The sequence below is a fragment of the Lolium perenne genome, chromosome 3 (genome assembly GCF_019359855.2).
Source record: "Lolium perenne isolate Kyuss_39 chromosome 3, Kyuss_2.0, whole genome shotgun sequence".
Lineage (NCBI taxonomy): Eukaryota > Viridiplantae > Streptophyta > Magnoliopsida > Poales > Poaceae > Lolium > Lolium perenne.
This window is the reverse complement of record NC_067246.2, coordinates 342,656,971-342,669,210: the sequence shown is the minus strand read 5'-3', so window position 1 is coordinate 342,669,210 and position 12,240 is coordinate 342,656,971. Positions and strand designations below refer to the sequence as shown.

At 46.9% G+C, this 12,240-nt stretch overlaps 1 non-coding gene across 1 annotated transcript; it reads right to left on the bottom strand.

The window, feature by feature from the left end:
* Window positions 1–8,408: 8,408 nt before the first annotated feature.
* On the bottom strand, window positions 8,409–8,488 carry TRNAL-UAG (transfer RNA leucine (anticodon UAG)). The gene has a single exon. It is a non-coding gene; the product is annotated as a tRNA-Leu (tRNA).
* Window positions 8,489–12,240: the final 3,752 nt, after the last annotated feature.

Here is a 12,240-nt window from a genome sequence, read left to right as displayed (position 1 = left end):
CAATTGAGAGAAGGGACTTTCATCAATCAAGCAAAATATCTCCAAGACATGCTCAAGAGGTTCAAGATGACGGAAATGAAGGGTGTAGCCACTCCAATGGTTACTAAATGTCATCTTGCATTAGATCCCAATGGTAAAGAGGTGGATCAAAAGGTATATCTCTCCATGATTGGATCCTTGCTTTACCTTTGTGCATCTAGACCGGACATAGTGTTGAGTGTTGGTGTGTTTGCAAGGTATCAAGCTTCTCCTAAAGAGAGCCACATGATTGCCCTCAAAAGAATCTTTTGATATTTGGTTGATACCCCAAGATATGGTCTTTGGTATCCTAAAGGCTCAAGTTTCTCTCTTAATGGATACACGGATGCGGATTGGGCGGGAGACAAGGATGATAGGAAATCAACTTCCGGGGCTTGCCAATTTCTTTGTATCCTTGGTATGTTGGTCCTCTAAGAAGCAAAATTGTATATCTCTCTCCACTGCCGAAGCCGAATATGTTGCCGCCGCAAGTGGATGCACTCAATTGTTATGGATGAGGCAAACTTTAAGGGAATACGGTGTCACTTGTGACAAAGTGCCTATTTTATGTGACAATGAAAGTGCCATCAAGATTGCCTATAATCCGATGCAACATTCAAGAACGAAGCATATTGAGATTCAGAATCATTTTATTAGGGATCATGTTGCCCGTGGTGATATTGAGCTATGCTATGTTCCAACCAAAGACCAACTCGCCGATATATTCACGAAGCCTCTTGATGAAGCAAGGTTTTGCTATTTGAGGAATGAGCTAAATATCATTGATTCGAGGAGTATAGCTTGACCATCTTGCAAACACACCTTCGTCTCAAAACTTTATTTGGTTTAGATGTGGGCATGGAGATAGGGGGAGTGCGGTTTAAATTATTGAGCTATCCCTCCCCACATAATGCCAATAGTAAGAAATCATTCTCTTCATATCATGTGTTGATATGTGAGCTTCAATGACGAGTATTAGTTTTGGGCCCAAGATATATCTTCGCGGTGCCATACCATAACACTCATACATGGTGGCCAAGGCCACCACCCTCTTCTTTGTGAAGAGTTGGTGTTATTTGAATCTTAATGGACTTTATTTGACATCTATTTGTTCTTATGGGAAATCACTCTAGTTTGGCCTTTATTTGCTTATCTTGCAAACTTGAGTGATCATGTACCATCTACAGTTTGAGGCCTCTAAACCTAAGCCTACACTCATCTATAGCCATTTCCATCTTGCTCTTAAGTCATGTTTTGGTAAAAACTTGGAGTTTGAGTGTCTTCGGTCGGATATTATTGGTTGTCTCATCTTATTGGTCAATTTGCATCCTATATATGGCGTGATATTATATTGCATCATATATGGCTATGTGCAAATACCCAACAAAGATAGGCTAGATTTCTAGTGTTCTGGAATTTTTCCAGAACACCGGATAATCCGGCCCCAGAAGACACCGGAATATCCGGCCCGACCGGATTATCCACCCCTCCTTTGGGCCGGATTATCCGGCCTGGGCAGGATGCGCGGGTTTAGTTCGAGGCCGCGGGGAGGACGGTTGCAAACAGCCAGTTTTTCTCCCCACACGCCTCTCTCTCCTCCCCACAGCCGTCGGAGCCGCTCCTCCTCGCCGGAGCTTCCCCGTCCTCTCCCTCTCGAAGTTTTTGGCCGGATCGGCTTCTCCTCCTCCCTAGCTTTCATCTCCACCAAGCGGTTCCTCCAATGGATGAGTGTATGACTCACAATCCCTAACACTAGGAGTTGTGATTTATATGTGCTATTATCTTGGTTGAGATGTTGTCTAGTTGTTCCAAATCGTGTGTAGTGTACTACATTTACATGCTATGAGGCCGATCTGGTGCTAGACTAAGTCTTGATCGAGTTTGCCTGTAGATTCGCAGGGCCGGATTATCCGGCCCGGCCGGATTATCCGCCCCTTAGTGACACCGGATTATCCGGCCTGGAGAGTTGTTGTTGATGCAGTCTTTCTCGATTTACCTTGTCTAAAATTTTATCGACTCCTAGTATGCATATATAGTACACTACTGTATCAATACATGACTTATGAGCTCACCCTCGTACATGCTATCACTCTATGTCTATTCACAGGTGGTGGTTCTCGGAGGCGTCGCCCTCGTGCTTCTCGGTCCAGTGATGAGTTGGGTCAGTCCGCTCCCAGGAAGTCAACCACTCTGAGGCGTAAAGGCAAGGAAACAAGGGTGAATTACAAGAACATGGACACTGTTGAATATTCTGCCATCGGACATAAGAACTGGTATGAGGATGTTGAACGGGAGCTGGACATTGAGGATCATCGCTTTTGGTGCATGGAGCAACTTTTCATTTTCAAGGACATCTATGAACCCATGAAGAAGGTCAGGCCAATGTAAGCTATTGATGTAGATGTGTTCTCACAGAATGATCACTTTGAGGATGCCATGTGGGTTACCGAGCGGATGGGGTTGCACAAGCTCATGAAGGTCCAGTGCGACTTCGGCATTCCCATGATTCAGCAATTCTATGCAACTCTGGCCTTCAAGAAGGATGATGATCGTACCATGCAGTGGATGTCTGGCTCTACTCCCTGTGAAGCCTCTTTCCACAGGTTTCCTGAGCTTCTTGGCTACCCCTTTGAGGGTGGTTGCCGTCTCCATGGTCCTCAACGAACAGACAAGCTTGTGCTCTATGATCTCTATAACGAGAATGGAGCGGTTGGCACTATCACTGGGCTGCTTCCTATATATGATCAGCTACTTCGCTTCTTCAGGGCCACCATAGCTCCAAGTGGTGGGAACAATGATGCTCTTCGAGGTGCTCTCGTGGATCTTCTTCATCTCTCATTTGAGTGTGCACAGGATGGTGATGAGACTACTGATTTCACAGTTGATGTCATGGATTATATCTTTCATTAGATCTTTGATGCCATGGTTTCCCGGACTTCTATGCCATATGCTCCTTACATTTAGCTTCTTATCAATGACACTGCTGTGGCGGAAGATCTGAGTCAGTTTCCATTTGAGGATCACAAGTTCAAGAAGGCTTATATCAAGAGGAAGAAAGTTGCCCCAGTTGCTGGTTCGTTTATGGGAGATGCTCGCTCTAGTGCTTATGCTCCCGGTCGTTCTGTTGCTACTCCTCTCATTCAAAGGGAGGTGAAGAAACTCAACTGGTTCCAGCGCAATGTCCTTTGCATGAACATTGAGATCCACAAGGAGAACTTCCAGGCCAGCCGTCAGCGTGCAGATATTCAGCATACACAGGCGGTTATTCTACACAAGCTCAGTGGTGAGCAAGGTCCTCCTCCTCAGCCTCCTGTTCACCCCGCCTACAGTGGATGTCACTCTTCTCAGGTTCAGTGGTCCGACATCGAGCAGAGTCTTCAGAGGAGCAACATCTCTCGCGCCTCTCCACCAGCTGTAGACAGTGCTGAAGAGTATGAGTCAGAGACAGGCTCCGAGTGATCTCCATGGGACGAGTAGCATCGCTCTTTTCCCTTTTTGGCGTTTCGATGCCAAAGGGGGAGAAGTTGGTCTATTTAGGACTTCTACGAGCTTTGCATGGGTGGGGCACAAGCATATGCGTTTACCATTCTTTTATTGCTTGTGTCCTCTTTCTTATCATTTGTGCTTATGGTTGAACTATTTGGCTTGGATGTTTAAAACTATGTTCTATGTGTGGTTGTGAGACATATTGTTAAGGATTTCGGAATTCGTTATGGGAATTCTATATGTTGAGACCAAAGTTTAGGATATGGTGTGTGATTTAAGGTATTCGGTATTCTATATCACCATATTGGTATGATCTCTATCACTTTGTCTCAACTATATGTGATTATGTCTCTTGTTTTGTTCATGTTGGATAGCTTTTGTGTTGAGGCACCTCATACCTATGTGTGGTGCATTTGTATTCAAATGCAAATTACTTATATGCACACATGTAGGGGGAGTGCCTCTATCCTTTGCCAACATGACGGTTCATTCTAGTAATATTATTGCAAATCCGTATATTATCATCGAACACCAAAAAGGGGGAGATTGAAAGAACATCTCTCGGATTATAGTTTTGTATGTTTGATGACAATATATATGATACACTAATGTGCGTTGATATAGTGCAGAAATATATGTGGTTGAATTTGTGTTGTGAAACAAGAGAAAAGGAAGCAGGGAAACTTTCCCAGGCCGGATAATCCGGGGCCGGATATTTGCAAAATATCCGGCCCCTGAAAAACGGCTAAGGACTTTCGGGACGAGCTCCCAGTACCCCCCTGGATCTAGGCCGGATATTTATGTTCGGTCGGATAATCTGAGGGGGGGGGGGGGGGGTAATCCGGCCCTTACTTAGGCCGGATAATCCGCAGCCCTTCTTCCTCCACCTCAAGCTGCTCAATCCTGCTCAAGTTCATCCACCATTAGAGTCACTTCAAGAAATACAAGATTCACTAGATCTCCTCCTCCAACCATCCAAAGCTCTTGATCTTTGGAGAATCGAAGGAGAAGACCCCGATCTACATCTTCACCGAAGCGATTTACATTTTCCCCTCATTTGCTTGAGGGCCCTTTTGCTATTGTTCCTCTTTGGAAACCCTAGTTGTTTGTGGTTGATTTGTTCTTGTTGTTGTTGTTGTGTTGTTACAGATATATTGGGAGCCTCCAATTCGGTTGTGGATGTGTGCCCCAAGAACCTTGTAAAGGTCCGGTTTCCGCCTCGAGGAAATCCCTTAGTGGAAGTGGGCTAGGCCTTTGTGGCGTTGCTCACAGGAGATCTGAGTGAGGCTTTTGTGGCGTTGGTCTGGCCTTCGTGGCGACCACACTCCTCCAAACGTAGACGTACTTCCCCACAAAAGGAAGGAACTACGGGAATCATCTCTGTGTCTCCACGTGCTCCACTCTCGGTTACCTCTATCCTTAATTGCTCTACTATATCTTGTCTAGCTATATCTTGCTTAGTAGTAGATCTTGTCATATAGGTAAATTCACATAGTTGCATATCTAGAGAATTTACCTTTGTGTCAAGTCTAAATTGAAAAAGAACTAAAAATTGGTTAGCACCTAATCACCCACCCTCTAGGTGCGACATGCGGTCCTTTCACACGACCTCCGGGAGCACGCACGGACGGCCGTGGGCTGCTACCATCCTGGTCGACCACCAGTTGTTTCTTATTTCCAGTAGCTTCCAAACAAATACTTTATAGATGACACTGTACCAGAAAAAAAGGTACTTACTAGAATTTAAGCTAAGGATCCGCAACATCTGGATCTTGCACCAACACACGAGAAAACCATCACAAGAACTCATGGTGACTCATCGTGTCTTCAACTGCATAAGATGTCAAAAATCCCATATGAAAGAAAAGCACGTCCAATTTGGTACCAAGTAGATCTGACGAAATCAAACCAAACTAACGAACTATTGCAATGAACGGCCGAACAACCAATCAAAAGATCAAAATTTCTTATACTCGTACCTGTACTTAATTCCAGTAGAACCATTGAAAATTGATGGAATAGAGAATTATTATGTTGGGAGTTTTCGTCATTGGGGGCTTGGGGGATGAGGCCTCTCTTCAATATCACGGCAGCTGAATTAAATTGAAACGCAGTTGCGGCGGCGTTGATTTCGGGACAAAAAAAAAGAAGTCAATGTAGGAGAGGAACGACTCGTGCGTGTGCAGTTGGGAAGAGAATTACTTGGTGCGCGCTTTGTTTGGGCCTTCGTGTCTTATTGGGCTGCCAATGGATTTATCATGGATCGCTGATTCGCTGGTCTTTTTTTTTTTTTAACATGAAGATATATTAACAAAATGATCACAGTACATGGTGGCTCTGCATAGTAGAGCAAGATATAGGTAAGGGCTGCACAACCCAAATACAAATTGAGGACAACGCGTAGTGAAGATGCTGAAGACTACAGGAGGAGCCAAACGGCGATCGACCATCCGTCGACAAATCGGATCCGAAAGTGCCGCAACTGCTGTCTCCAAGGGCCTCTGTGCTCCATACCAGTTGATGCTCCGTGGGTGGCTCTCCCGGCGGTCTATCTAGCGTATGCACCTGAGGTAGGGGAGTGTTGAGCTGAAGATACTGAAGATCCCTCACCAAGCTCAAACTCGGGTGTCCCTGCTGTTGAATCTGAGGAACCGTAACGGAAGTGTTGTCGTCCACCACCGGCGGATCAACCCGAACAACAGGGACAGCTTCTTCACCATGCACATCATTGAGCTTCACCTCACCAGTTGACATTGGGGCACTATGGTGAATTCCAAAGTTTGCCTTTAAAGCCCCAAACTTAATCTTGTAAACCTCATCACTGGGATTTCGGACCACCACCATGGTGTCAAAGAAACGCCGGTGAATCCGCTTATATATGACCAAACAGTAGAAATAACACATCCCATTGTTCTCATTACTAATTGCTGTGATAGTGCAGCTGCTAGACATCCAGTTTGATTCCCGGAGAAAAAGGCATATAACAATACCAAAACCTGGAAGTGCCAATTGCAACCGCATGAACAAGGAAGGCCAAGGAGCCATCCTAGCAGTCTTCTTGCCGTGAGCAGCAGCAGTCACATAACCAATCCCATTGCAAATATGTGCATACACATGAGCATCTATCTGGTCATTGACAAATTGCAAACCTGACTTGAGCTTCCTGATTGCAGCCATCTCAAAATCAACACTGGGAACCAACTGATGGAACACCACCGCTAGGATTTGGAGCATCTCCACTGACGCACCGCTGTTCCCCCAGTTGATGAAGATGGGAAAGCCGACAACAGCGTCGAGCGGAAGGCTGCAGGCGTCGTTGAAGACGAAGATGTCGTCCCACTTGCCGATGAGGATCTTGTTGAGCAGGGGGATGGCTCCGGAGAAGCCAGCGCGGGGAGGCTTGAAGATGAACTTCCCCGGAAGGGGAAGCACCAGATCCCACCATGGAACACCTAACCCGAGTCCTCGACCGCCTCCAAACACCGCCGTCCTTTCCACCTCGACCAGGGCGAGGAGAGAATGGAGGAAATATGAGAACTCCAGATCTACTTTATTTGGTAGAAGAAAGAAAAGAAAAAGCCTAACTAAGAGAACCCGGACCTCCCTCCCCCCACCGCTGGCCACCGTGGCCGCCGGGATTCGCTGGTCAGTAACACCCTGCGTGTATGTATTTCTGCGTAACGAACACATAGTACTATATACCGTATACATCGGGGCCCCTGGGAATAGGGGGCCTTGGGCGATCGCCATGGCTGACTTGCCTCAGGAACGGCCCTGTTGCCGGGTACAACCAATGAAGGCGAGACCTTGAATTTTCATTTTAAAAATCATAACATGGCACTCGAGGAGCACCACTAAAAATGTAGTTCACCTGTGTTGTCACCCCCTCTTACCATGGCCGTTGCTGCAAGTTTCAAAACACCTGACACGTACGAAGAGCGAAGGAGAGTCCTGATCGTTTCGTTCTCGCTCATTCTCCCCCTCCCCAGCTCTCACGCGTCTACAGTACCTTGAGAGTCGCTCGCCGCTGGCCGGGCCGCCGACGACCGCTCCGCCGGAATAGCTAGCCGGAGTGAGTCTTGGTAGGGCGCCGGAGTAGTTTAGGGTTAGATTTTCTTCTGCTGTTGGCGTTATGCCAGAGATTGGGTGGTTGCCCCGTAGTGGAGGTGGAACCATGGATCTCCGCCGGATCCATGGTTTAGGTGCGCTGGTGCTGCTGCTTGGCCTTCTCTGGTTGGAGGGGAGCAGGAGAGGAGGCGGATCCACCTTCTCCAATAAGTTAGTGGCGGCGGATCTTAGAAGCCGATGCAGTATCCAGGTCTCCGAAGCTCTTCTGGCCGGCCATGGCGGCGAGGGGATGAGTGGTGAGCTCCTGGTGATTCAAGCGTCTACTCTCCTGGTAGAGACACTCTTGTCCTTGATTGCTTTGATCGAGCAGTTGTTGCAAGGGGCTTACTGCAAAATGTAATCTGCCACTTTAATGAATGGTTCTCATTCATAGTTGGGGACGTACGAAGAACCTGTATCGCATAGTTCTTCATCGCAACCAATTCGATCTCCTGGTGGCATAAGGATCGGAATAATACTCGTCCATGGAGTCGTACAAGTGAATGCGGCCGGGGTGGTAGCTGAAGAGGTTGCCGTCCGGCGTTGGATTCCGCGGGGGCATGGATGTTCATCATGGCTGCGTACGCGTGACTCGTCCATGGCGTTGCGCGGTCCTACTCCTAGCGGCTTCTATATCTATATATATATCTCGTCCTCACGCGAGTGTTCGACGTGAACTCGGAAGTACTACTATCTTGGAGCGAATCTCGGACTCCAGGTCGTACGGTAACGCAGCAAGAAAAGAAAAAAACATCGGAGAGTCGGGAGAAGAAAAATAACGTGAAACAAAAGAAAATTGACAGTTGTGGGATTTGAACCCACGCCCTTTCGGACCAGAGCCTAAATCTGGCGCCTTAGACCACTCGGCCAAACTGTCTTAGTGCTCTTTCTTGTGTCTTCCTATTTATTAACATGAACCAAAGGTCTAGCTCTGTCTTACTGCTCTTCCTTCTACTGCTACGTACTTGTCATGCCAATCAGTAAATCCTCAACTATCACAACGATCTGATCAGTGGATCTATGGATGATCCGGATATGTAATCCAGTCAATGACCTGTAGTATTCTGTAAGAAAATAAATGGAAACAAGTGTAATAGGGAAACAAAACAAGCCTCTAGTTTTATCTAGAGAAAGTATTTTATCTTCAAACAGGGTTTTACCATTCATAAAAGAGATGCATGAGCAACGACAAACTCCTCAAGTACTGACAACAGGGGTGCCAAGCAAAATAGTTTTGAATGATCCAAGCATGCAACATACTAAAAGTGGCCACGCGACAAAAAGAAATATATTCGAATTTGACATAGTACGCCCAAGAAACATAAGATAGTTGTGCGTACGTGGGTTCTGATCGACAAGACATGTGTGTTTTCTAAACAAACGATCTGATGCACAATACTCGATTAGTTGGGTTGTTTTGATCATCATTATTTCCAAAACCGAGTTGCTTAGTTACATGCAGATTTAAAAATCATGGAAAAAAAATTAAATCCACAATCATAGGTTGCGTTCGGCTCCCCGTGCTGTGTGCTTTGATGGGGCTGAATCATGTGCATCGCAAATTACACTTGTGTTGCATGTTGATTATTGAACACATGAAAATATTGACACTGAACGCCGAACAAAGTGCAAAACCGACAATTGGAAGATAAACACCTCATACTCTATAGAGTTCCATACTTTACCTACACCTAAAATAGACATACACTCTAGAAACATCTATCTACGTATTTGTTAGGTTAGATCCCTGCCTATAAATTTAAGGATACTAGACGTACTGAACATTAACACATACTCTCCCCGCAAAAAAAGAAGAAGAACATTAACACATACTCCATTAGTCTAAATAAGTGGCACGAATTAACGCAAGGAAGGCGTGAATTTTTTCGACATCTAGTTCACTCCGATCTAGGGGTATTTAATTAGTACAAGGTTTATTTATAGAGCAATGTCTAAAGTACAAAAAAAAAATCAGTTTCGTTGCAAAATACAAATTTGATTAGATTTGTTATAGCGATAGACATAATGTTTTTCTAAGAATGTTTGCTAGAAATTAGCACGATATTATGTAGTTTTTTATTTTATGTAATTAATATGTATATGTATTTATATGTTAATTGGATGAGTGATAAAGTAAAAAAAGTTAATATAAATAATTGAGTGGCAGTTACCCTCGTTGGGAAGACGAGCTTGGGGTTGAGAAAAAATCTAGATGATTTCGCTAGACAAGTTTTAATGATGGGATGATTGAAGACACGATCAAAAATGTTATGTTTAATCCCTACAATGCTTAAAGGCTAATCTGGAAAACATGGGCGCCTCCGCGCGTCAAGTTCTTTCACCGGCTCGCATTCAAGGACAGGTGATGGACCGCCGAACGTCTGCAACGGCGCGGTCTGCAACATCACCCTAGGTGCCTTCTTTGCGACTTAATCCATGAAGCACCCGATCCTGTCATGTCCCTTCTCGAAGCAGGTCAGGTTTGACACCCTGTGTTAGCTTCGGCTCACCTGTAGCCCTCTCGACGGCGAACCCTCCCTCAATGACTGGTGGCTCGCCACGAGGCAGGCGATGCCAAAGCTAATACGTAAAGGCCTGGCTACTACGACGCTCCTTGTCCCCTAGCTGGTCTGGAAACACCGTAACTCCTGCGTCTCCGATGAAGAACGGCCTTCGGTCTAGCTAGTGAATAATCAAATCAGGGTAGAGGCGATGCTTTGGGCCAGAGCTGGGGCACTTGGCCTTCGTGCCACCTTGCCCACATACTGGGATGTCCATTGATCTCTTGTAGTGATAAGTTGTAGCCATCAACAAACTCTTTGTCGTTGCCTATTCGACAGTACCTCGGAGGAGGGATCCTCACGAGGGGGAGAAGAAGTAGGGGCCATTGGGCGGAGAGTCCTCGGGATGGTGGTACGCGATTTACCCAGCTTCGGAACACCTGCTCGATGACAGGGCCTACTGCTGCTTGTCTGGAATTATCTGGGCGCTTTCGCGTTCTTACAATGAGTTGTGGTTGTGCCTCTAGGGCTCCCAGGATCCGGCTTATAAAGATGTCCGGATCTAGGGTTTACACGGAGAGTCTTAGCCGGAATACAAGTCGCCTAACTACGGAACGTTACATTGTCGTGTACGTCAAGGATCCGCCTTCCATCAATGTCGTACTGGATCCGGATACTTCATGGGCCATCACGGATCCGGCCTCCTTCGTAGGTCGGTTAAGATCCGGCTCCGTGCTCCTGGGCTGGACTTCATCCTCTCTGATCTACAGCAACTGGGCCGCCTGATGGGCCACATGCCACATCACCATCTGTGGGCCACCCGGGCTTGCCGGATCTAGGCCATGCCTTTGATATACCCATAAAGTATACCCACAACAGTAGCCCCCGAAGTTCTCCAAGATTCATCATTCCTCCGGCTTCAGTTAGCTCGGATCCGAAGAGAATCTTGAAGAGCTTCCAAAACTTTTTTGTTTCCGACTCCAATCAACCGGAAATCATTAGCCTTTCTATAGCGGTATCTTGGCAGTTTTTTCACCTTCGTTGTGTTTAAACTTCCTTTTTTCCCGCGCTAAATTTTCGGAGATGCGAATCTTCAGCCGGAAAATTCGGCGTTGCTCAGTTCAAGTTACCGCTGCCTCGATTTCACCACTTTAACCTAAGACACGTGGTGGCCATCCAACGGTGTGACCGTTCCGTTTCCGCCGTTGGATCCGGCTCACGAATCTCCACGCGGGGTCTATAAATACCTCTGCGGGTGGTAACTTTCCCATTCGTTTCACCGCAACCTCGCATCGTCTTCTTCCTCCCGACAGCGCCGCCCACCGGATCTGAACTCCGGCGAGCTTCCTCACAGAGACCTTCACCCGCCGCCGCTCCAAGGCCGTCATTGACCTGAGATCACCACGTTTGATCGGGAAATCGCCTCCGCCGCCGATCCGTGGTCATCCGGAGCCCAGCGCACCAAGTCCGACGACCTCATCCTCGCCGGCGCGACGAGGAACCTCCACACCATTGAAGGTACGTCCGCCGGACCCGTAGAAGAAGAAGTATGTAGATTAGATTAGTTTCCGGCTACTCAGATTGTTTTACCATATGTATGCAGCCGGAACCATGTCTACTAATTCACCTAGATATACTGATAGTTCTCCAAAAAGTCCGGACTCAAGCTCAAAAGAACCAAATTTTCCGGAACCATTAGCTTTCCTACCACCGCATATTTCCGACACTCGCTTAGCTCAACCTTTCTCCGCATCTTCCAGCAACGCACTAGGCCGGATCCCAACCGTCCAAGAGATCCAAGAAGAACTCGAGGGCCAAGCGAGAATGGCAGCTAAAGTGCAAGAGGCGGAACAGAAAAAAGGATCCAAGGCCCGGAACCGGGAAGGCGAAAAAGGACAATGGTGGCCATGTGAGGTCAAGGACTCGGATCTCAGGGAGCTCCAAGAGGAGGGCATGATCTCTCCTCACTGGAGTTTCATGAAGGACTCCGTCATCCCCAAGCCGGATTCAGACGAGCGCGTCCTCACGAAGGCTTGGGTAGAGCGCGGTCTGTCGCTCCCCTGCTCAGAATTCTTCCTTTCCGTCCTCACCACCTACGGCCTTCAGCCACATAATATCTGTCCCAACT